The sequence below is a fragment of the Protopterus annectens genome, chromosome 10.part0 (genome assembly GCF_019279795.1).
Source record: "Protopterus annectens isolate FY-2018-M chromosome 10.part0, PAN1.0, whole genome shotgun sequence".
Lineage (NCBI taxonomy): Eukaryota > Metazoa > Chordata > Ceratodontiformes > Protopteridae > Protopterus > Protopterus annectens.
This window is the reverse complement of record NC_056744.1, coordinates 223,580,867-223,607,324: the sequence shown is the minus strand read 5'-3', so window position 1 is coordinate 223,607,324 and position 26,458 is coordinate 223,580,867. Positions and strand designations below refer to the sequence as shown.

The 26,458-nt window shown below is 37.8% G+C and overlaps 1 protein-coding gene across 2 annotated transcripts in view; it reads right to left on the bottom strand.

The window, feature by feature from the left end:
* Positions 1 to 26,458, bottom strand: part of SLC39A11 (solute carrier family 39 member 11) — a 4,193,139-nt gene that overhangs the window by 953,026 nt on the left and 3,213,655 nt on the right. The gene's annotated exons all lie outside the window — the stretch shown is intronic.

The window sequence follows — 26,458 nt, the reverse complement described above, 5'->3', positions numbered from 1 at the left end:
ACACACACACACACACACACACACACACACACACACACACACACACACACACACACACACACCTGTGAAATGCTGGCACAGGTTTACTAGCTATGCCCCTTTTGCACAGACTATAAGGTAGTCACCCTGCCACCAGAACCCCTCGCCAGCTGCTTTTAGGCCTTTAACAAAGGGTGTTCAGTTATATACTGTGTAATATTAGTACTAAGACAAATAGTAGTTTGACCAAGAGCAAGGTTATTAGGAGTGGCCCATACAGTGAACAAAATAAATATGCAAGTACTCTCAAAACGTAAATATCTCAACAAAGATTAGCCACAATTAAAGGTTTAAATATATTTAATTATAAATAATAAAAGAACAAGAAAATTCTAAGTACATATTCACAGTGACATCACAGTTCAAAATCACAGGAAATATTTAAAACAACATTGAAGGACAGTGTCAAAGAAAGAAAGAACAAAAAAACAATATCTAAACTAAGCTTCCCTGTATTCCTGACTGTATCTAACAGAGTAACTATTCCCTAATAGTTTACTTAATTAGAGCAATGCAGATGATGTGGTGAATGGTTCTTCCTGTTGTCAGGTCCAAAACAGAATACATAATGCTCTGTCTCACTATGAGACTTTTCAGAATAATATCTAAAATATTACTGCTGGGATAGCTTACAGAATTACATAATTTCTGGTTATCTGACATCTAGTGCCCATGCAAAACCCCCATTGCTGGAAACTGGCAGGACTTAGTACCTACTTGTAAAAATACTCACACACACACACACACACACACACAGGCTTTTGCTTAGGTCTTTAGTAGGTGTTGGAAGTCATAAAACAACTGCATTCCTCCACTTACAGAGCAGTAATTAGTTCACCCCAAAGACAATACAGAAAGCTTCCTAGTACAGACTGTGTGTCTCTGGCTGCCTTGAAACCTGTGAGATAGCATCTTTATGGCCTAGCCTATAAAGTGATTTAATTTTAGATATTTTTCTAAAGTTTGCTGGACTGAGGTTAACCCTCCAGATTCTGCTGTTAAAACATATACATTTAAACAGTTACAATAGTGCATGTACATTTCTGTTCTCTCCAGTAAAGCACACTGTGCATACATTTCAAACAGAAGCACTTTACAAATACCTTTTCAACACAAACGTCTGTACAAATCACTTTGATATACACATGACATACAGTTCTAATACATTTGTAACACCATCATCTTGTATGATCTACAGTTCTAATACATTTGTAAGACAAGCATCTTGTATAAATCAATTTGATATTCACAAATGGCATATACTCATTTACAGAATTCCAGCTAACTGTGCTGGCAGTACCTCCTTTCATCACACCCACCCTTTTCAAAAGGCAGAGATGAAGCCAAGGCCCTGGTAGAGTGGGGTCTTGACCCTGACTGGAATAGTTTTATTATGGTTACGTATAACAAAAAGTAATAGCCTTAGACAATCATTTGGAAACAGTCTGTTTTAACACAGGCTGTCCTTTCTTCCTACCTTCATTAGAAATGAACAATTGATCCAAAAGTTTGAAAGATTTAGTTCTGTCAAGATACAACCCGAGTTGTTTTGGGCATCCAAGGTGTGCAGTATCTTTTCTTCCTCATTTTTTGGTTCAGGAAAGAAAATGGAGAGATGGGTATATTCGCTTAAAGTAAATGTTACGCAGAAAAGAAGGATTAGTTCACAAAGAAACTTTGTCTCTATGGAAAATGAGACACAGTTGACTCACCATAACAGCTTGCAACTCAGATATCCTCGTGCAGAGGTCAGAGCAAACAGTAAAACTGTTTTCCATGTAAAGAAGAAAGATTAGCTGGCTCAAACATTTTAAGTGTTTGCTTCTCTAACACAAAATTAAGCAAGGAGGGGCCCCCAGTTTTCTTGGAGGCCTCTTATGCAGAACCCTTTTCAAAAATATCTTGACATGAGGCTACACTGAAAGAGGAGGATACATGGGCAGGCATGCTGAAATGACCAATAAATTAACCTTGATAAAGGAATAAGAAAGGTCAAAGGATAGTAACTCACAGAAATATTGTAAACCAGAGAACAGCTAGCCCTGAATGGATGTTGGCTATGTTGTTGGCACCAACTAGAAAACCTTTCCCATTCCCTAATATATGACTTCCTAATGGCAAGCTTTCTTATCTTCAATAGTATCTGCTGCATGTCCCCAATAAACAGGTGTCTAAAAGGAATTGAGATCCTATCATCCATGCAGTTAACTGAAGATGACAGATGTTGGGGTGCATCAAATGCCCCTCTTCTTGTGTGAGTAGATTAAGTCTGTGAGGAAGCTTGTGGAATTTCCCCTGCCATTTCCAAAAGAATGGAGAACCATGATTGCCTGGGCAAGAATGGAGTCACCACAATAATCTTAGGGGATTCCTTCTGAATCTTCAGAAGTATCCTGGATATTACTGGAAAGGGTGGATGAGCATACAGGAACATTTCTGTCCAAGGAAAAGAAAAGTAATCTGTCTTCTAGACCTTCATGCATGGAGTTCTGGAACAGAATATTGCCAGTTGAGTGTTCAGAGAGGAGACAAAAAGATCTTCCTAAGGAACTTTCCACAGATGGATCAAATCTTGGAAGACCCCTGATCTAGTTTCCATTTGTGAGGCTCTGCCCTAGTCCTACTAAGCTTGAATACCACATAATTTTTTTCTGAAAGAATATAGGATGCCTGCATTGTGAGATATTGATGTGAAGCTGTATCCCAAGCTAACATGACTAGCCTGCTTGCTGATGTACCATATGACTGTGGTTAAGTGATTTTCTCAAAGTTATACAATATGTTAATGGAGACAGGCAAAGACTGACAGAATCAACCTCATGGTGACTGTTTAAAACTCGGCAGTGCTGATAACCTTAATCACTTGGCCTCCCTAACATCAACTATGTATCAGGCCCCAAGGCTCCACGCTTTATATATTGCCAGTGCCACTAGATGCCCAAATGGTACTTTTGCTTAGGACAAGAAGGAAAACTTGGAAACTTTCCCTTGAGGTGTAGTGATCACAGAGTTAATTATTTTAATTAGGGTCAGTTATGTAGAATGGAGGACTTGCTAACACCTCAGGTTCGACTGGCTTATTTTGATCAAAACAGTCATTTGGACATCTGCTGTTTGTTTGAACATACAGCCTAGATCCCAAAGTATCCAATTCAATTTGCCAACATCTACTTCACATACTGTTGCATGTTTTTTTTTTTCCTGGTTAAACACAGATGACCCACTTATGTGCAATAATGAGGTAATCTCTGATTCCACATTATAAAAGATGGCCAGCTGGGAAGGACCCTATTCAAACTTGCCTCATTTCTTGGTAAGAAAATTTTCTGTCCCCAAAATGAATATCAGTTTTGGACCAGAATGCTAGAAATGTGCAAATCTCATTCATAGGCAACAAAAGTTGGTTCTGTGTCACTGATCTCATAAACGGAAGCAGAGTCATTGTGCCAGAGTGTAGTCTGTCATTGTAGCCATCTGAGCAATTTCTTAACTTTTATGGTTTACACACATAGAGTTAAGGAATGTCTCTGATACAATTATTCCTTGTAAATTTCTGTGTCTTCCACTACTTTGCTTGTTTTTTGAATTTTATCAAATTATTCCGGTTATGTCAGCTGTAAACATGGCAAGGGCTGACATAACCTTTCTGTCTTTATAAAATATTACTTGTTATCTGGTGACAGCAAAATGTAATGATAAATTCTTCCATTATGAATACATAAAAAAACACACACACACGTGAGCGTGCAGGGTCACTATAGGTTCTCATGTGCGATGATACATGTACCCGAAAAAGCAAATGCTCTAACTCCCACTAGCGCAATATCCCATTACTATGTAGTTCTCCCAACACCAGGCCCTATAAAACTCAATAGCTTACCAGAGCGGTAACACTCCCAGCCAGTTCCCAATCTGAGTTCTCACTCCCTTACCCTAAAACTCCACAGCTCTTCCCTATCCCTAAAGTCCTTGATCATTCCCTAAACCTAAAACACCAACCCCACTCACTAACCCTAAGTCACTCCCTAGCCTTAAACATTCCCTCCTGCTCTTAAACCAAAAACTCCTTTCCTGCTTTTAAATCCCAAAATCCCCCTCTCACTTTCTAAACCTAAAATCCCCTCCTGTTCTCTCCCTACAGCTGCTGCACTTACCTCACTCAAACTCAAATAATGTGTGTTAGGTAAAGTGTGTCAACTACTCACCCAAACTTACACTTGAGTTTGAGTGTGAGCGGCAGCCTCCATGAACTAGAAGAAGCTTGAATCCTTAGCTTCTAGGCAGTGGTTGTGAAGTGCTTAGGACTCAAGTGCTTATAGTAGAACCACACATACACACACAAGCATGCATGCATGCATATATGCCACACACACACACACACACACACACACACACACACAAGCATGCCTGCATATGTGCTATCCTCCTCCGCAGTGAGCACAAAATGTTACATTGAATTTCTAACAGGCTCAAGAAAAGCAATAATTAAAGTTTGTGAATGCATATTTAAGTAATTGCAGGCTGGCCCACATCAGCACAATAAATAAGTTTCAGGAGATACTTCAGGACTGATACAATTTATTTTGGACAAATTGCCAAGAACATCTTTCCGCAGATGTTTGACTGAATTCATGTTAAAACATGTTAATACTAGTGTTTCATGAAAATAATTACTATATCCACAATAGGTATGGATGTCTCTGTGACTGATTAAACATGCATTTCTCTACAAATGTTACTTAATTTACAGTCTAACAGTCTGTTTAAACACACCTGCACTCCCCATTAATCACTGTTTGTACTTTTCAGCCTTTTGTTGACAGAATTTCCTAATTATGCTAAGAGCATTATAGACATGTTTTACTTTATAGAGTTCTAGAGAAAAAAAGATATCTGTCACATATAGCTAGTAATTTTACTGAAGACACAACATGGTTTAGGACAAATAAAATGAAAAATATTGCTGTGTTTTGTGGGAGGCATTAAGATGAAACAACAGAGTTGTGATAATATTTTCATGCTCCTCCTATAGCTGGGACTGGGTTTTTGAAGTGATTGATTGCACGTTTTTTTATTTATTTTTTTAATAAATAAATTACTATTGAACCTTGTGATTATGTTCACTGATCCCTAGTTCAATCTACTGACATACTTCTGAACTGGCTAGAGTAAGAGGAAAAGAAGTGAGGTTGCCATGCGAATAAGCAGAGTAAAATGGAACTGGGAAAAGTGAGAAGTGGGATGCTATAATTACAACTGACCACAGAATACAAGTTTGTTATGAATTCATATACATTTTGGTTAGGAGGGCAGTAAACTCTTGACACTCCAAAGGAAAAAGCAACAGCTCCAATTAACTAAAGCTAGCAGTATTCGTGTGTTTTATAGGTGATAGTAATGCTTTAAAAAGCAACCTACAATTAACCTTTTCTTTTTAAATTAGCATATTAATTTCAAAGTTTTTCAGAAGACTGCAAATACATTATAACAAAGTAAGCCTATTTTAAAGATGTTAAAGAAAAAGGAGTTTAAAGAGCAGTCACTTAATAATTACTGTGTGCCGCATAATGACATTGTTACGTTTCTTTGTTCTGGTTTGCAAAGTAAGATAACAGATTGTTGAGAGTCTCTAAAACTATTTTTCACTAATTTTGGGTTTCCAGTGCTTTATTTATTGTTATATAATGAATTTTCTTGTTTGTCTGAATTACTGATTTTTGTTTTCTTTTAAAATAGCTACGGGTGATATACATAAAACAAATCTCTATTTTACTATAGCACATTGCAGAGATATAAAGGATGCTGTTATTACATCTCATCTCATAAAAGAGAAAGCTCAGTAAGGTGAAAATGAATATTTAGCATAAAAACTAAATGAATAATGCAATGTGAACTTAAAATAACATAACATAGTTATAAAACTAACTGCAAGGCTAAAAAAAGAGCCAAGAATATAAGTCACTTGTGGTTATTTTAACAGTCAGTCAGCGAAATCTTGAAAATCTTACATTATCTTCAGCTGCCCTTTTATCTACCCTTTGAAGGTCTCAAAGGCACTGCACAGCATGCACAAAGACTGTGTATATCTTTTAACAAATATGCTAGAAAGATCATGACCTGAGACATTTAAGTCCAAACCTTGTTCCCGTCTGTATGTTGAGTCACAATGTCACTACTTCAGAGACACGGGTTAATTGTACACGCTCCTTCCCCAGCTCCCCTAGCAATATAATGCAAGAGCACTTTCTACTTTTTGTTACTACTCTCTCTTTCTGCTTTTACTCAGCATATAACTACTCCATCCCTTTTCTGCTATTTGGTCACAGACTGTACTGTCTTGGTCTTTCAATGCTTAAGTACACACTATTTTTCTCTCCTCAGCTTCCTGGACACACTTTACAATGTCTCTACCTTAAGCAAATTTGTTAATTGTACAATAAAGCTTCTTGAGTACAGTTTATACAGTTAGGACCTGCAGGTCTCATATACTGCAACCCACTTGAAGTAAATAGAACACTTTATTTCCCCTCCCACATATCTTTGAGCTCAACCATTTCTGTCTATTTTAAAATATCACACTTCCAACTTTGCAACACAGCTCTCATATACAAAGATGTATGCAGTGGATTGCTCATATTAGGTCTGAAAACTCCCTGAGGAACAGGAAGAAGATGATACTGCACACTGCCTGAGGATGTCCTGAAGTTTAAATTCATTGTAATTACGATGCTTTAAACTCCAATTTAGTCTGTGTTTATTTTGTACTTACTGGTCAACCTATTTGCCCATCCTTATATCTTCTTTGGCCACTAGCTTTGGGTATAGTTTCTCTGCAGAGGGTAGATGGGATCACCTGTTGTGAGAGAGCAAGGACCTCACTGTTGCAGAAGAATTTCAAGGTATAGCCACTGGATTCCATGTTCAGAGGAGACAGCTGAGATGGTAGAGGCACCGTGCAAGGACACCTCTGGATGCCATTGGAGGTATTATATGGCTAGTCTTGCCTGGAATCCACTGGATAAGATGAAGGCTGTTGCTGGGGAGAGGAAAGTCTGACCGTCCGTGTTTAGCCTGCTGCCACCAGTAACCCCTAGCAGAAGATGGATGGATTAATGATGAATGTACAGATGGATATACTCCAAGAACACTGTAAACTGCAGTGTATTTGATTCTCTTGTGCTTTATAGTTCCATTATAAACTTATTATCATATGTCATCTAGTCTGCTTGCATATAACACACGGTGCCACACACTTTGCTGAGGAATGTTTGGGATGTATGCTCTACCCTTACCCTACCTTTACAATACTCCAGTATTAAATGCTTCATTATATCATTTACTAATGATCAGTTATAGATATATTTGTCCAACTGTTAAGATAATTGCATACTTGAAAGTATCACAGCTTTTACTTCAAGAGTTTTATGAGGTATGTGAAGTAGGGTTGTTCCGCCACATTTCCCATTATCAAAAATAACAAACGAGCAGGTGGCAGTAAGATCAAAAACAAACTTTAATACAAAATGGTTAAGCACTTTCATATAATTTGCCATTTTAGACATCATCATAACCATAAAATTAGATGAAAAATACAGCCAGTTAAAAACCTTGTTCATCGTAAACACTTCCTGTTCCAACCAATAACAAGTCTTCGAAAAAAAGAAAAAACTAAAATTCAGAGTATTAGTTATAAATCTAGGTTATAAGAATGGTGCATAATTTTGCATTTAGTTTTTTTTTAAATGTGGAACTCTGACTTTAATTTTGTTGGCAGGCTGTGTCTACAGAATGTTTTTATTGGCTTTTTTTTTGATGACTTGTTACATGTTGGAACAGGGAGGGTGTACAATGAACAAGGTTTTTAACAGGCTGTATTTTTCATGTAATTTTATAGTTCTGATGATGTCTAAAAGGGTAAATTAGACTAAAGCGCTTATTTATTTGTTTGTCTTTTGTTAACCGGGTTAGTCCAACTGGGTGTGACCCATATTCAGTGGAGATCCGAGGAGAAAAGCTCCACTTACAAAGATAGCAATAACAAAGTAACATTCCAGTAATAACAACTGAAAAACATTCATGCCCAAAATGGAGTATTACGAAATACATTAGTAAGAAGAATTACAAAAATACATACATTAACGCAACAGTGCAAAATTAACAAATGACAAAATTAAGAAGTAATGGGCAGTTAAAAAAGAGGATTTGCAAAACAGTACCAGGAGGGAGAAAAAAAGCCCCCAAAAGCATTTAAATACCTTTACCAAGTTGCTAGAAGGGATAAAAGAGATACAAAGTAAAAAGGGTAAAAAAACAAAATAAGGGGGGATGTAGAGGAGAGTCAGAAGAGAGAGAGAGATAGTAATAAAAACAGTGAAAGAAATATAGTCATGAGAAGAGGGGTTGAGGTATAGCAGGAAAGGAAGAGGAGGAGAAAAAAGGGTTAAAGTATTGAGTTGCTCAGTGGCATAGGTAAAGTACTGCAGCTTTAGATTTATAGAGCTATATTACAGTAAAGTGAGAGGAAAAAGAGAAATATGTATAGTCAGAATTAGTGGAGATGTAAGTGTTAGGTAGGATGGTGACGTGCAGGAGGGAGTGTTTGTAAGGGTTTTTTTTCAGTTCTCTTTTGAAATGGATTGGAGATTGGATAGTGCATAGATTACTTGGAAGTTTGTTCCAGGTTTGAGCTAAGGAGCATTTATAAAGTAATCTACCTATTGTTTTGTTAGGCCTGTAGGTGTCAAGTAGCATTTGATCAACACTGCGGAGAGACCAAGAAGGTTAATATAGGGATAGGAGGATGGACAGAGAAGGACAGTCTGCAGGTTTGTACAGAAGGGAATGTGTCATCTGTAATTGTGAAAGCTGCAGTCGTTGAGAGAATTCAAGCCACTGCAGTTACTTAAGGGCAATGCAGTGATGGGATTTATAAGGGGAGTTAGAACCAAATCTAGCTATCTGGTTATAAGTTTGTTCAAATTTGGCTAGAATATTTGCTTGTAGGTGGGTAAATATTGGGGAAGCATATAGTAGGCATGGGAGTAGGTAGGTTTGAGCAAGCGAGGTCCTAGAGGTGATGGATAAGAATTTTTTATTTCTATACAGTAAACCGAGATTTTGACTGTTTTTTTTTTTGATGGATTGTTGGATATGGTGGCCGAATTTCAGCTGATCGTCAATTGTAATTCCAAGAAGTTTGGTGCATGAGTCTGCATGAATGATAGTGATGTCAAGGGAAGAGAGACTGAAGGAGGATTAAGGATGGACATAGATTTTGGAAGGAAAAGAAGAAGCTTGGTTTTCTTTGGGATAAGGATGAGATGGTTATTGATTAGCTAGTGTTCAATGGTGTTAAAAGAAGACTGTGTGAGGGAGAGATGTTCAGTAGGGGTGTCGGACAGGGTGATTACAGTAGAGTCGTCAGGTACTGGATCAGTGAAGAGGTGCAGCAGGCAGAAGTAAAGATTGTTAGTAAAAATATTAAAGAGAAGGGGGCCTAGAATGGAGCCTTGAGGGACACCTGTTTGGAAAGGCAAGAAAGGTGAGCAGAACTGCCATCTAACAGACTGCAGTCTGTTGTTAAGGTAACTAGAGAACCAGAGGGTAGTGGAGGTAGAGAGGATGAATTCAGTTAGTTTCAAAAGGAACTTCTGGTGGGAGACAGTGTCAAAAGCTTTGGAGAGATCAAGAAATAGACATGACAGCAGTTAATTGTTATCTCTAGCCTCTGCTATAGTCTGGGTGAAGGACAGAAGAGCTGTAGATGTGCTGTGAAGGGGCCCAAATCCATGTTGAGAGAGGGTGAGGAAGTTTTCCTTAAGTAGATATATAAGAAGTTGCCTATATATACATTTCTCGATAATTTTAATGATGGGGTGAAGATGGCTATAGGACGGAAGTTGGAAGGGTCGGTGGAGTTACCTCCTTTGTGCAGTGGAATAGTATAAAAGATTTTCCAGGTGTCATAGACTAAGGATTCTTTGACAGAACGGTTGATAAGGATCAAAATGGGATATGCTACAGAATTGGCTGCAAGTTGAGAAATTGGGTGGGGTATGTTGTCGAAAGAAGGAGAACAGGGTTTAAGTTTCAGTAGAAGGGACTTTATATAGGCAGTGGACACAGGTTTCAGGGAGAAGGCTGTGTGGGGGCAAGTGGAGGAGGGGTGGAGGGTTGTGACTGAGTGTTATTAGGGGGAGTTAGTTTGCAAATAGTGTAGATGAAATAATTATTAAGTAGACTGTCGGCTTAGAGAGGAGTTTTGTTGGGGAAACTGCAGGGGGCAGAGGGTTTACCTGCATGGAGAATTTTGTTTATAGTGTACCAAAATTTCTTAGGGTTTGAAATGAGCTTAACCATTTTGTATTAAAGTTCTTTTTGAATTCTTACTGCCACCTGTTTGTTTGTTATTTTTAGTTTTATGGATTTTACGTTCCAGAGCCAGTTTGCTGTTCGGTGGATTTGGTTACACATTTTTCATTAGCCATCATGGAACAATTTAGTGACACCCAGTTTAATTTAGTTTTTACTTCCAGACTGACTATTTTGAATAACACAAATGCCCTATTAACAGGGCAGATTTTTGCAATAGCCTGTGTATCTCATGCATGGTAATTTTTCTGTCCTTATATATTTATTTGTTGTTTGTTTGTTTATTTACCAGGGTAGTAGACTGATTTCAGTGGTCTGATTTCTGCCAGAACCCTGATGCTTACTAAAGTGCACAGAAATTTAACACACAAAAACCCATTTATAGCACACAGTAACCAACATGCAGTGCTAACTACTGAACTGAGGTTACTGAAAAAATAGTATATATTATACAGAAAACAATAAGATAACATTATACATCTAAGTAAAGAGTTTATAGACAATAACATTTAAAAGCGTTTACATTATTTATAGAATTTGAGACTAAAGTCATTTCTTAGTAATATGACTGAATTTAGCATATGCAAATATGTAATGGCAACAGAATACAACTATTTATTAGATTTGGATTTAACCTGATATTTAAACTTGCTTTAGAAAGGTGTGTTAAAGACTGGCACAGGGTTGGCCTGGGGAGTGCAGATGGGTGAGGTACTTGGCCTGGGGAGTGTGGATGGATGAGGTAGCTGAGTAATAGAAATGTATCCTTTTCTGCCGTCATCATAATACTGTATTTCAACCTGTTACCGTAGTCCATAGTCCTAGTTAGTGCTGGTCAACCAGAGTCATTAGTCCCACTTAGTGCTGGTCAACCAGAGTCCTTCGTCCCAGTCAGTGCTGGTTTACCAGTGTCCTTAGTCCCAGTCAGTGCTGTTCTACCAGAGTCCTTAGTCCCACTTAGTGCTGGTCAACCAGAGTCCTTAGTCCCAGTCAGTGCTGTTCTACAAGAGTCCTTAGTCCCAGTCAGGGCTGGTCTATCAGAGTCCTTAGTCCCAGTTAGTGCTGGTCTACCAGAGTCCTTAGTCCCAGTCAGTGCTGGTCTACCAGTGTCCTCAGTCCCAGTCAGTGCTGGTCTACCAGAGTCCTTAGTCCCAGTCAGTGCTGGTCTACCAGAGTCCTTAGTCCCAGTCAGTGCTGTTCTACCAGAGTCCTTAGTCCAAGTTAGTGCTGGTCTACCAGAGTCCTTAGTCCCAGTTAGTGCTGGTTTACCAGAGTCCTTAGTCCAAGTTAGTGCTGGTGTGCCAGAGTCCTTAATCCCAGTTAGTGCTGGTGTGCCAGAGTCCTTAGTCCCAGTTAGTGCTGGTGTGCCAGAGTCCTTAGTCCCAGTTAGTGCTGGTCTACCAAAGTCCTTAGTCCTAGTTAGTGCTGGTCTACCAGAGTCCTTAGTCCCAGTTAGTGCTGGTCTACCAGAGTCCTTAGTTCCACTTAGTGCTGGTCAACCAGAGTCATTAGTCCCACTTAGTGCTGGTCAACCAGAGTCCTTTGTCCCAGTCAGTGCTGGTCTACCAGTGTCCTTAGTCCCAGTCAATGCTGTTCTACCAGAGTCCTTAGTCCCACTTAGTGCTGGTTAACCAGAGTCCTTAGTCCCAGTCAGTGCTTTTCTACAAGAGTCCTTAGTCCCGGTCAGGGCTAGTCTATCAGAGTCCTTAGTCCCAGTTAGTGCTGGTCTACCAGAGTCCTTAGTCCCAGTCAGTGCTGGTCTGCCAGTGTCCTTAGTACCAGTCAGTGCTGGTCTACCAGAGTCCTTAGTCCCAGTCAGTGCTAGTCTACTAGAGTCCTTAGTCCCAGTTAGTGCTGTTCTACCAGAGTCCTTAGTCCAGGTTAGTGCTGGTCTACCAGAGTCCTTAGTCCCAGTTAGTGCTGGTTTACCAGAGTCCTTAGTCCCAGTTAGTGCTGGTCTGCCAGAGTCCTTAGTCCCAGTTAGTGCTGGTGTGCCAAAGTCCTTAGTCCCAGTTAGTGCTGGTGTGCCAGAGTCCTTAGTCCTAGTTAGTGCTAGTCTACCAAAGTCCTTAGTCCTAGTTAGTGCTGGTCTATGAGAGTCCTTAGTCCCAGTTAGTGCTAGTCTACCAGAGTCCTTAGTCCTAGTTAGTGCTGGCCTACCAGAGTCCTTAGTTCCAGTCAGTGCTGGTCTACCAAAGTCCTTAGTCCTAGTTAGTGCTGGTCTACCAGAGTCCTTAGTCCCAGTTAGTGCTAGTCTACCAGAGTCCTTAGTCCTAGTTAGTGCTGGCCTACCAGAGTCCTTAGTCCCAGTTAGTGCTGGTGTGCCAGAGTCCTTAGTCCCAGTTAGTGCTAGTCTACCAGAGTCCTTAGTCCTAGTTAGTGCTAGTCTACCAGGGTCCTTAGTCCTAGTTAGTGCTGGTCTGTTTTCCTACTCTTCAGTTCTGCTCTTTTCAGAATTTTATGTATGTTTTGTATCATTTTATGTATGTAAGCTTTTGGCCTAGGCTACAGCTGAAAAGAGTCCAAGGACCAGACCTACATTCATGAGATTAAAAATACAATTTTGCAGTTTCCTATAGATTAAACAGACCATAAAAATGTACAAGTATTTAGAATGTCTGTGCGTGTGTGTGTGTGTGTGTGTGTGTGTGTGTGTGTGTGTGTGTGTGTGTGTTGGAGGGATTAAAGAAATAAATGTCAGTATTGTTGTATATTCTTGCTTTCAGTGTCAAGTGCAAAGAAGACAGTGTGTAGTTCTACTTTTTGGTCCAAAATTATACATGAAATAACTGTCATCTAATAACACACTGAATTATTGCAGCATGTATATTTAATGCCTCAGCTTCTCCTCACAGGGAGGTAAGTTAGGTGCATTCAGACAGGGCAGTATATATCTATAGCCTTTTTTTCAGCATGTAGCTTCCTAGCAGAGCCCAGCTTTTTGACCATTAAATAAAATAATACTTAAATGTTCACCTTAACTTGTGTTTTTTTACAAGTGGAATAAAACATATTCAGCATTAGTCCGGTGTTTGCTGCCTTGTAGCACACATGTTAATATCAGCAGCAGCTGTCCAACACATCTTTGGTTTACTAACATGTGCCTTGTTAGGTTAACTCAGAATTCCCAAATATTTACTATCCTAGGCAATCAGCAGTAGTGAACATCTGGGATAGAACCTAAATCTTTAACAATGCAAAGTTGTACAACACCCATCTTAGGAATCAGACAGCATTGAGGGGCAGAGATGGACAAGAGTTGTGCAGAGGTCTTTCTAAATTACACACACAAAAAGAAACATGCCTTTCTCATATCAGAAACCAAACTTCTCTATTAGGAATAAGCTAAATGTATAGATTTTGACAAAGAGTAAAAGTCATTTTATAAATATGTCTAACAAAGCGTGAAAATAAAACACTGTTTATTAAAGATTATTTGAAAAATATTACTATAGTACACCTAAAAGAAAAAAGATCTATAAGTAAAAAATAGTTTTTCATTTGGAAAGTCCAATTATAATGTCGTCAAGGGATCAAGATAAAACTGAAAAACAAAATTGGGGATCAGGCCTCTTGTATTTTCAAATGATGAAGCAGCAGAGGTTGGAGAATGGTGAGTGAGGGCATTGGGGTAGATGTTAGGAAAACACAGCAGAAGCAAAGATGCTATAGCAACTTCCTAAAGGAAATGGATGCAGAATGCAGGAGTAAGTAACTGAAATAAATAGTTTTACAGACATCCAAGCACATTCACCTTGTTTCCTTTACAAAGAGGACAACTACCAAAAGTAGGCTGTTAGCATGAACAGGTTAAACAAAGTAACAACAGTTAGGATGTGAGCTATAATGTTATGATGTAGCAGGTCTGGGCTTCATCACAGCTAATTACTCATTTTGTAAGCCACAACAGATTGCCCAAGCGGATTTCAAAATTCCACCCTGTTTAGAACTCACAATGGAAAGGAAACTGGTCCATTGTTCTAAGTAATGATAATTAGCAAACTCAATCAAATGACCACTTTGTTTTGCTTGTATATAGCAGTTCTACAAGTTCTTGTGCTCTAAATCCTGTTTATGAGCTAACCACAAAGCCTATGTTCGCACATAGGTTCATAGTTTGGTACTAGGCTATCAGCCCTAGGGCCTATACAAGCCTAGCCATAACAATTCCTTGGCTATTATGTGTCCCTGCTCCTACTAAAATATAACATGAATAATGCAGTCCCTAATGTAACAGGGTAATTATGTCATGTTTATCATGTTATTTACCACTTCACCAAAAGTAAATAATGTGTCCCTGCTCCCACTAAAATATAACATGAATAATGCAGTCCCTCATGTAACAGGGTAATTGTCATGTTATTTACCACTTCCCCAAAAGTAGATAGTGTCCCTGCTCCTACTAAAATATAACATGAATAATGCAGTCCCTAATGTAACAGGGTAATTGTCATGTTATTTACCACTTCCCCAAAAGTAGATAGTGTCCCTGCTCCTACTAAAATATAACATGAATAATGCAGTCCCTAATGTAACAGGGTAATTGTCATGTAATGTCATGTTATTTACCACTTCCCCAAAAGTAGATAGTGTCCCTGCTCCTACTAAAATATAACATGAATAATGCAGTCCCTAATGTGGCAGGGTAATTATGTCATGTTATTTACCACTTCCCCAAAAGTAGATAATGTGTCCCTACTCCCACTAAAATATAACATGAATAATGCAGTCCCTGATATAACAGGGTAATTATGCCACGTAATTTCATGTTATTTACCACTTCACCAAAATTAGACAATGTGTCCCTGCGCCTATTAAAATATAACACGAATAATGCAGTCCCTATTGTAACAGGGTAATTATGTCATGTTATGCCATGGTATCTACAACTTCCCCAAAAGTAAATAACGTGTCCCTGCTTCTACTAAAATATAACATGAATAATGCAGTCCCTCATGTAACAGGGTAATTGTCATGTGATGTCATGTTATTTACCACTTCCCCAAAAGTAGATAATGTGTCCCTGCTCCTACTAAAATATAACATGAATAATGCAGTCCCTAATGTAACAGGGTAATTGTCATGTAATGTCATGTTATTTACCACTTCCCCAAAAGTAGATAGTGTCCCTGCTCCTACTAAAATATAACATGAATAATGCAGCCCCTCGTGTAACAGGGTAATTGTCATGTTATTTACCACTTCCCCAAAAGTAGATAATGTGTCCCTGCTCCTACTAAAATATAACATGAATAATGCAGTCCCTAATGTAACAGGGTAATTGTCATGTAATGTCATGTTATTTACCACTTCCCCAAAAGTAGATAATGTGTCCCTGCTCCTACTAAAATATAACATGAATAATGCAGTCCCTAATGTAACAGGGTAATTGTCATGTTATTTACCACTTCACCAAAAGTAGATAACGTGTCCCTGCTCCCCACTAAAATATAACATGAATAATGCAGTCCCTAATGTAGCATGGTAATTATGTCATGTTATTTACCACTTCCCCAAACGTAGATAATGTGCCCCTGCTCCCACTAAAATATAAAATGAATAATGCAGTCCCTAATGTGACAGGGTAATTATGTCATGTAATGTCATGTTATTTACCACTTCCCCAAAAGTAGATAATGTGTCCCTGCTCCCACTAAAATATAACACAAATAATGCGGTCCCTAATGTAACAGGGTAATTATCCCATGTTATTTACCACTTCACCGAAATTAGACAATGTGTCCCTGCTCCCACTAAAATATAACATGAATAATGCAGTCCCTAATGTAACCGGGTAATTATGTCATGTTTTTCATGTTATTTACCACTTCCCCAAATGTAGACAATATCTCCCTGTTCCTACTAAAACATAAAATGAATAATGCAGTCCCTAATGTAACAGGGTAATTATGTCATGTAATGTCATGTTATTTACCACTTTCCCAAAAGAAGATAATGTGTCCCTGCTCCCACTAAAATATAACATGAATAATGCAGACCCTAATGTAGCAGGGTAATTATGTCATGTAATGTCATGTTATTTACAACTTCCCCAAATGTAGATAATATCTCTCTGCTCTTACTAAAATATAGGGTCTATATTATAACAGCGAACAATCAAAAGATTGAACGCTATTATATCAACTTGTCTTCTTTTGGCAGGTGATTGCATGTCTGTTTACTTCCTCAACTTTGTGTTAGGGCGAATCATTTTTATTGATATAAAGAAGAAAATTTGTTCTTTTCCTTTGCTTGGACTGAGTGCCACTGTTTTGGTCCTAATGTGTTGTCATAACGAGCTTCTATTGGTTGCCACTCGGTTGCCCCCTGACCACCTAGTGTGCTGCAGAGTGCTTTACTGACCACAGCCAGTTAAAAATATATATGTAATACTTTTAAAGTTAGTGGAGGCGATTTTTGACTGCTTGTTTCACCTCAATCCTTAGGCCATCCCTTATTGGTCAGAGTTATCAGTTATGTGAACAACTTGAATTCTCCAAATCACAAAGTTGTTGGTTTGTTTACCCCCCACCCTATAAACTGAACTGTTTATTTTTATGTCTGTCAAATGTTCTTCAGTATTAGGGACAAGCTGAGTTTAATTAGGTGCCAATGCCCAAATGCAGGCCCACTTTACATTAAAAAAGATATGCATATACAGATATACGTACATGTATATATATATATATATATATATATACACACACACACACACATATAAACAAACACTATTATTACATTATTTTAAGTGTCAAAGGTGAAAGATCAAACTACTGAAGTACAATAAGTTTATTTTGTTTACAAGTGACTGTCATTAAGTGCGTTCCACCACCCTTTTTCTTTATGGCCAGTTACAGGTGAGATTAGGAAGCATACACATATAAAAATATAAGCTATTATTTATATTTTGAGCCCAAATTCAAGGATGTCTTTGACAATCAGGGTCAGGTAGGGGGCTATTATTATATTCTTACCCTAGCACTATTTAAGAACATTTATACAATTTTAAAGAGAAGTACTTAAATTAGTTGGGTTAAGGGTTCCTTTTCTAAATCTTTTCACTACAATACAAGATTTAATGTGCATATTAACTGTGCTTCCTTGATGGCAAAATGATATGGTATTTGCCTAGAGTAAAGAATGTCTGGGATTTAATTCCCACTTGAGGATTTTGTTTTTGTGACTGACTTTTGGTTATTTTCCATTGCAGTTCCTTATTTAGTGTGTGTGTGGCTGGTACATTGCTCAGTTGTTATACATTATTTTACCTGGTGTGCATAAGTAAACTTTCTTTTTATGCTACATTGTTGAGTCCAAGTCTTTAAACACATCGTGCTACAGCCCTCCCCCTCCCTTTTTTCCCCATTTCTTTCCATTTTTAGTAAATTCGTGTTTTTTGTTTTTCTCTTCAGAAGATAATGTTTAATGAAGACATTAGAGATTGGTGGCAGAAGATTGCTGCTTAGGTGCAGGCCTTGTTTAACGAGCTGCCTTCTGGAACTGCTAAGTATCTCAAAGAAGTTCATGGATGTGGTTTGATGAGGAGTTTGCAGCAAACATCTAATGTGACATCATCAGAGAAGCAGCCTGTTCCTAAGAAAATCAAGTGTAAGTCTAGAAAAGATCCAGTCATACCATTAGTAGAACAACTACCTACTTCATCTTCATCAGGCAATGGGACTCAGTTAAACTTCAGCTTCTACAGGTGAGGTTCAGAACCATGAAGCAGATGAATATCTAGAATGTTTTATTTAACTTCTTTATTGGGGTGGGAGATCCAGGTTATATGAGCTGGTGTTAAGCAGGGATTTTCTGCAATGCTAGAAGGCAGTCCATACTCTAGGGAGGGTAATGTTAAGTGTTTTGTTTCCATTGGACTGACATTTCCTCATTTTCCTCATTTATTGGTCTTACATAGTTTAACGATTTTTTCATCTTTTTTTCACTGAACATTTTTTTCACTGAACACTTTCTGGGAGGCTCACAATGTGTTAGCTGACAGTCTTTTTTTGTTGGCAGGTATCTAGGTTTCGTCCATTGGCCCTGGATGCAGTGTTCTTGCCCACCAAAATCCCAGCCCACCTGTGGATGATTGGAAAATGTCATAACTGTTGAGGCATAATTCCTAGGCTTCTAATAAAACGAGAGCTGACAGGACTGCCGTCAGGTTCCTTAATTATTTCACCAGAATCTACCAAAGAAAAAGAGGTTGTGGTTGCCATGTTTACCAGTTTGTTTCTTAGCACCACACTGCGTCAACAGTAAAGCTTCTAAGACTGTTAAAGTATATTTGGCAGCCATTAGCCTCTTGGTGAAAGTTTCTGGCCTTAGAGATTTTACCAAACATTGGCTTGAGGGAAGATTATTGAAAAGTTGGAGGAGGCTTAAGGGTTCATCTGACTTATGGCACCCTACAATTAAAACTTTGTTAAAGACTATTTTGTGTAGTGTGTATGTAACAGCAAAGAACTGTCACACATATGCCCTGTTGGTCACCCTTTTCACCTGGTTATATGTAGATGTCTTCTCCATTAGTGAGTTTTTTGGGTCTTTATGATGGTCTCCCATGACTATGGTCCAGGATGCTAGTTTAGTGTGGGTTAATACATCAAAGGTGAGGATATCAGAATATTTTCAACAGATCCCCTACCATTTTATTCTGTTCCTAATATTTGTTTATTACCTTCCAGAAGCTTTCCAATAAAATTGTCTGGTAGCTAAGTATTTTTCCCTATATGGTGTAACTTTAGTACCCAAGGATCTAGATTTCTGCTTACATAAAGTGTTATCATGCCAGGGTCTTCCAACCAGGGGTTGTTCTTCACATTTACTTCATACAGAAAAAGCCACTGACCAAGCAAGGGAAGGACGGTCAGTAGAACTTCTTAAGAGAAAGGGTAGATGGTCATCACAAGTCCTTTTGACCTACATTAAATTGTTTAACTCTTCACACGTGCGTGTGTGTGCATTTAACTGATTCATTTTTCTTTTGTTTGCAGGTAACCTGCTACTTTTCATTTTGGGTCATTCTTTTGTTGCACAGGCAGCCAGCATGGCTGTAGTTTGACAAGAAGATTTGGATTTAGGCATAGATCTTCACTCATTGAATGTAATGTTGAGAGGCTTTCAAGGCATGATTTGTGATTAACTGTTTCCAGCACTACATCAGCTGACATCTGAGTAAGGACCGCCACACAGTCTCATTTTTCATTTAGGTGGTAATAACAATAGCTTATTCCCCATGCATAGGTTACTCTTCATTATTATCAGAGATTTAGTAACTCTTCAGCATTTACAACTTGGCCTGTTGGTGGTCTAGTCATTCACTTTTACCGAGGTAGCAGTATATAAGTGTCTAGATTGCTTTGGCATAGGGCTCATAAGCCTGCGGCCTTAGAGAAAGCTCAGAAACTCTTTAGTCACAGGACTGCTTAGGCTTTTCCAGGTTTGGGTTTGCAGTTATCAGCCACTGGGATTTAGTTGATAAAGACCCAATCTGGTACCAGAAAGACACAGCTCATCTCTCCAACATGGAGTGGAATTTGTTCAGTTTTGATATATCCTCTTTTTTTGCAATGTCTGATCATTTTTAACAGGTTTAGACTACTGCTCAGTAAATTCACTCATTGATTAATCTGTGTGTGACAGCCTCTCTACCCCGGGCTAGTAATCAAAGAGTCTCAATACTCACCACTGACACCGGTGACAGATGGTCACTAAAAGCAGGAATGGATTTACACAGTATTTTCAAATGCAGCTCTCTGCAGCAAACACAATTTCCTCTAAGAGCACACAGGGAACATACTCCAGACCTGGGATTAGACTCTGTCTCCCCAGATCCCACACAAGACTCACTTTGTAACACCGTGCTCAGGTTCCAAGTAGCTGACACACATACATACACACACACACACACACACACACACACACACACACACACACACACACACACACACACACACCTAGGTATTTGATTTTCATACATACACACACACACACACACACACACACACACACACATGCACAAACACTCCTGGGAAAGGCTGGCACAGATTTACTAGCTGTACCCCTTCTGCCCAGACTGTAAGGTAACCACATTGCCACCAGTCAACCACTCTAAGGCTCTTACAAGGGTATCCAATTATAATGAATAAAATCAGTACTAATAAGTGTAACCAAAGCAGCAAGGCTTTTCAGAATGGCAAAGGTGTCACTAAAATAAGCACAAGTACTCTCAAGATGCTAAAAGTAATCTCTAAAAGACCAGCCAAAATGAAAGGTAGAAAATATTTAATAATAAATAATAAAATAGAAAACATGAGAATACTTAATATCTAAGTACAATAAATACCAGAGTTTCAATCAGGAGAAATAAAAATAACACAGTTAGAAAGATTCAAACAGATAAATAAAAACAATACTTAACTAATCTCACTGTATTTCATGACTATCTAAAGAATAACTGTTCCCTAGCTAACTTAATTAATACAGCAAGGGAAGATTAGATGGTAAGATACTTACTTCCACAAGGCAAGGTGATGAGCTTCAAACTAAACTGAACTGAACTAACTCAACTGACTGTGATAACTGTCATAGATCTTTATATCTGGTTCCAAAGAAAACAAAACACACTTGTGAGAGTTCCACTGCTGGTTATAGAGAATGACATTACATTTGACTATCTGACTCTGGTACAATACACACTCAGAGCTTTGCTAAGATATGTTGCAGTATCTGAAAGCTATAGAACAATTTCAAAAACTTCTACTCTTTCCTTCCAGAATTCTTTGTTTAAACATATACATTTAATCAGTTATAACAACACTGTTTACATTTTTAACAAAAGCATCTGTACAAGTTAGTGTGATAGTCAAATGACAAAATTATTTATGAAACGCCAGCTAACAATGCTGGCATATGTTACACATGCACTGCACCATTCTCCCTGGTACAAATGGCAATACTTCAGATCGTCACACCATGAGCCGAGTTTCATCATATTATCTGAATGAAAATTTTTAATAGTGGTTCTGTTTTTGATTTATTATTATAATAGTTTTGTATTATTTTTGTTTTGTTCCAGGCCAGAAAATAGTGAGAACAGGTTGCCAGGTGTGGCAGCCTGGAGGGAAGTTGTGCGGCTCCCCCCCCCCTTTCATTTCCCCCTCTCCTTTCCTGAGGCAATTAAAGCTGTCAGTTTTCACTTTTGCCGAGGTAGCAGTATATAAATGCTACTCAGTTTGGAACAGGACAGCCCAGACCAGAGTGGGCTGTCTGTCACACTGCCTGCTTGACAGGGCTGTTCAGGTTCTTGGGTTTATTACAATGATTTATGAGTTACTTATAATTTGCTGCTAATAAAATGCTGACTTTCATTCACTGCAACTTGAGAATTTTTGTTTATAATAAATTGGTTGCAATGTTTACAAGTGTCCTAGTTTAATTATGGGGAAAGCAGAACATGGGAACAAATTAATTCTGTGGTACAGACTGAGTTGTTTTCGTGTCTATCTGGGCTCAGGGTGACTTGTCATTTACTTTGCATGGACAGCCACTGCTTAACTGCTGGTGTGCAGGCATAAACTGCCTTTATGGTGAAGCAGTCCAGAAAGTCCACCTCCCCAACCTCTTACTTCAGGAGTGGGTGGTTACAGCATGCCCTTCCCCCTTTTCCATTCTTAGACCAGTTGAAGCTTCAGAAAGATGGAGCAAGCCATCTTCAATGTGGCATCTAGCCAATGGTCAGTTTTGCCAAAAGGCAAAATATTTTTTAAATGCATATTTGAATAAGTCATGTGACTTTGGCTGCAGTCACATGACTACTAGGCTTGTATAAAAGCAGTTGCTTTGTCTATATATGTATTCAGTATTGAGAAAGGGTTATTCCCGAAAGCTTTGTGTTATAAAGTGATTTGTTCTCAGCATTCCTTGTGTGATTCTTGGATCTCTTTGCAGTTTGTCTTTCTACCATTAGTATTACTCTGCTGGACTGTTGAGTAACTATATTTGGTAGCCTCTTTTTGCAGCCTGTTACCTATTATTGGAAGTATGGAATCACTACATTCATTGTTCATGCAAGAAGTTAATCCCTTGTTGGATTTTGTTCCTGTTATGGCTCCTGAAAATGGAACGCAGGTCAATTTGGACAACTCTTCTAAAGGTGACATTGATACTTTTAATTATAAAATTGCATTGCTTGAACGTAAGGTCGGTTCATATAAACGTTTTCAGTGGCAGAGGTTCAGCTTCTCTGCATACCTTAAAATGGGGATAGTCCCTCGTGGACTAAGAATATTGAAAATGCCATCTTATGGAAATGTGTATCCTGAACTCCTCAAAAGGTGGCAGCAAATGAATTTGAAGCTGAGTTTAGACTATATGTCACTAATGAATGAATACTTTATGTCTGTTGAACAAGATTTGAAGACTGAGATTATTAAATTAGATGAAGAGCTGAAATCTCTTACATGTTTCTCAGAGATGTTACTTAAATACAACCATCTATTCAGTAAATTTCGTGAATTAGATGACAAACCTGAGCTAGTTAAAAAAAGAAAACTTTCTCGAGATATTAATGACTTCAGATTGGGTCATATCTTCTCTTGGCCCAGGAATGACCCAAGAGAATCAACTCCGGAAGTATCTAATAAAAATTACAATGTAAAAACTTTTGTTGGTACTTCTATTAGGGCGCTAGATGTATTTCAGCCTTCTGATTCAAATCTGACTGTTGGCGCTAATTCTATGCAAAAGGACACTGTCACTTTAATTCCTACTGAAGTTATAACCAATGGACACTTCATCAACTGCTGCCTTGAATTCAGCATTAGATGTGCAGCAAGTTAACAAGAAAACGCACCAGTCGACTTTAAACTTTATAGAGAAACGGTTTCAACTAGAGAAACCGTAACGTGTGCAGGACTCTTTAAACAAAAGGGAACCAGCATTCACGAAGCAAGAGACTCCCTCAATGAAAACGACAGTCCGTTGAGACAGGGCAAGAATGCAGTAGTAAGAGGCGTTTTAAACCTCTCATCTTTTGTTTTAAATGATTCTCATGTGTCCCTTCTTTCGAAGGGATTGAGCTTCATACCTATGGCTAGTTTAGACTTAGTTGGTGTTATTACTGATTTAAAAATCTTTGTGAGGAATTTAAATCTGAAAATTTTGTTCAATGCCAGTACTGCTTTTAGTAATACTCTTAGAAAACGTAGTACCTTTATACCTGTGAATGCACCTATTACTACTGCCTTTTGTAATGTCTGTGAAGCTGATTTTACACAACAGTTTAATATTTATGATAAGAAGTTTACTTATAACTTAACTTATGAGCAACATCTTGCCTTGCAGAATCTTAAAAGGAATAATGACATCATTATTAAACAGGCAGATAAGGGTGGCAGTATTGTGATCATGGATAGAGTTTGTTATAATTTATCAATGGAGAAGTTACTGATGGACCATCTGTCCTTCAAAAAAATCAGTTTGTTGGATGTTAAGAAGCATATTACTGATGTTAATTTACATATATATGACATGCAGTTTAATAACAATATTAGTATAGAATTGTTTAACTTTTTTTCTGTACCATGTCCCTCTACACCTCAGTTATATGGACTTCCCAAAATACACAAGTGTTTGTTAGACCCTCCCATGAGACCCATTGTCTCTGGAAATGGGTGGGTAACCGAACCTGTCTCGGTTTACCTTCAGAAACAATTGTTTCCCTTTCTAGATAAATGTAATTATGTTATAAAAGATACTGGTGATTTTCTTCTCAAACTTTCGAATTGGTATTACAGTGAACCACGGAATTTAAATGATTTTCTATTTGTTACCTTAGACATTGTGTCATTGTTCACTGTTATCCCTAATTTGTATGGTATAGAGTCCATTAGGAAGTTTCTGACTGCTGATAAATCTAAAGTATGTGATTCTATTCAAAACATATGTCAATTGTTGGACTTAGTGCTTAGCCATAATGTTTTCATCTTTAATCAACAAGGTCAACGGGTTGCCATGGGCACCCCTGTACACCCAAACCTTGTACTACATCAGTGGGAATTGGATAATTTGCATGATGGTAAAAACTTTTTTGATATACGTGTTGTGTTCTATCAACGTTTTGTTGATGATTGTTTCTTGATTTGGAATGGATCTAGGGATAGTTTAGAAGAATACCTTGTACACTTGAATAACACGACATCCTTTTTAAAGTTTAAATCGACTATTACTAGTAAAGAGGCTTCCTTTCTTGATGTTAACATTTTTTCTAAGGATGGATCTTTGAGTACTTCTGTTTTTAAGAAGGAGACATATGTAGATATGTACATGCGGATAGCATGCATGCCCCATGTTTTTCGAGGTGTGATTAAGTCTCAATTTATCAGAGTGAGTAGACTTAACACAGATGATATTATTTTTAATGAACAGCTAAATGATACATTTAAGGACTTTGTTGATTGTGGTTATGCAGTGACTACTTTGAATGAGATGAAGGATCAGGTGTCTACTAATAGACATTCATTGTCATACTTTAGGAATTATTATTCTACAAACTCTGATATTAGGATAAATCAAGCTGCAAGTTTTGATGTGCAAAGGTTCAGATATGTAACTGGTTTTGCAAGTAAGGTTTCTCTTGTTAATCTATAAGTATTGGCCTATTTTAATGGCATCTCCTGAACTTACAAAACTGCTAGGTGATAAGCCATTTTTTAGTTTTAGAAATATGAAAAGCCTTAAAAGTATGTTATGTTATAAAGACTTTTTCTTTAAATTTGTCTTTTGACAGACCCATTTGTTCTACATCCAATTTTGGCACTTAGCATGTCACAACTGCTCCTGTTGTTCTGACTTGGTTACTTTTGTGGAATCTAATAGTTATTGCACATATAAATTTTCTGTAAAAGCCACTTGTACTACTACCAATGTGGTTTACATGGCATCATGTTCTGTATGTCCTGCATACTACATTGGTAAGACTACACGTAGACTTAAGGACAGGATTATTGAGCACAAGTCGGAAATCAGGAGACAGTGTCCCCAGATGTTTAAACACATTGAGACTTATGGGGACCGACATACATTTAGATTTAGGGTTATTGATTTGGTGGCTCCCTCAATTAGATGTGGTGATATCAATAATTTTCTTGAAACTAAAGAATATCAGTGGATAGTGACAGTTCTCCTGCCATTAACAGCACAGTGAGCATTAAACCTATCCTTATTGGATTACAACGTAATATGAAATGAAATTTTAATGCATATGATTATGTTTACATATTTATGTAAATAAGTGTATATTGTGTGTGTGTGTGTGTGTGTGTGTGTGTGTATATATATGTTTCTACAATTTTTAACATTTTTAGAGTTTCTATTAAATGCATATGTATATATGTATATACGATTTTGGAAATATATATATGTATTCTCTGATGTACACTACTTTGAAATGTGACTATATATATATGTGTAGTTCTTTTGAAAATATTTTTTAAATGCATATTTGAATAAGTCATGTGACTTTGGCTGCAGTCACATGACTACTAGGCTTGTATAAAAGCAGTTGCTTTGTCTATATATGTATTCAGTATTGAGAAAGGGTTATTAGCTTTGCGTTATAAAGTGATTTGTTCTCAGCATTCCTTGTGTGATTCTTGGATCTCTTTGCAGTTTGTCTTTCTACTATTTGTCATACTGCCTGGTTGACAGGGCTGTTCAGGTATTTATTATGGAGTATTATGAGTTATTTAAAGTATGTTGATAATAAAATGCAGTCTTTCTTTCAAGGCAAATTGTGGTGTTTTGTTTATAATAAACTGATAACAGTGTCTACAAGTGTCCTCATTTTATTATGAGGACTAGTAGGACATGAGGGGAACTACATTTTGCCCATTTGATCAGCACTGTGGAAGGTTGGGTTCTACATTTCGGAGATGCAGTGTTGAAAGATATGATGTAATGGTTCATACATACAGGATACTTTTCTTGGTAACCTGTTGTTCTTTAATACATCAAATGATGTTGAAAATGGACATGCCATGCT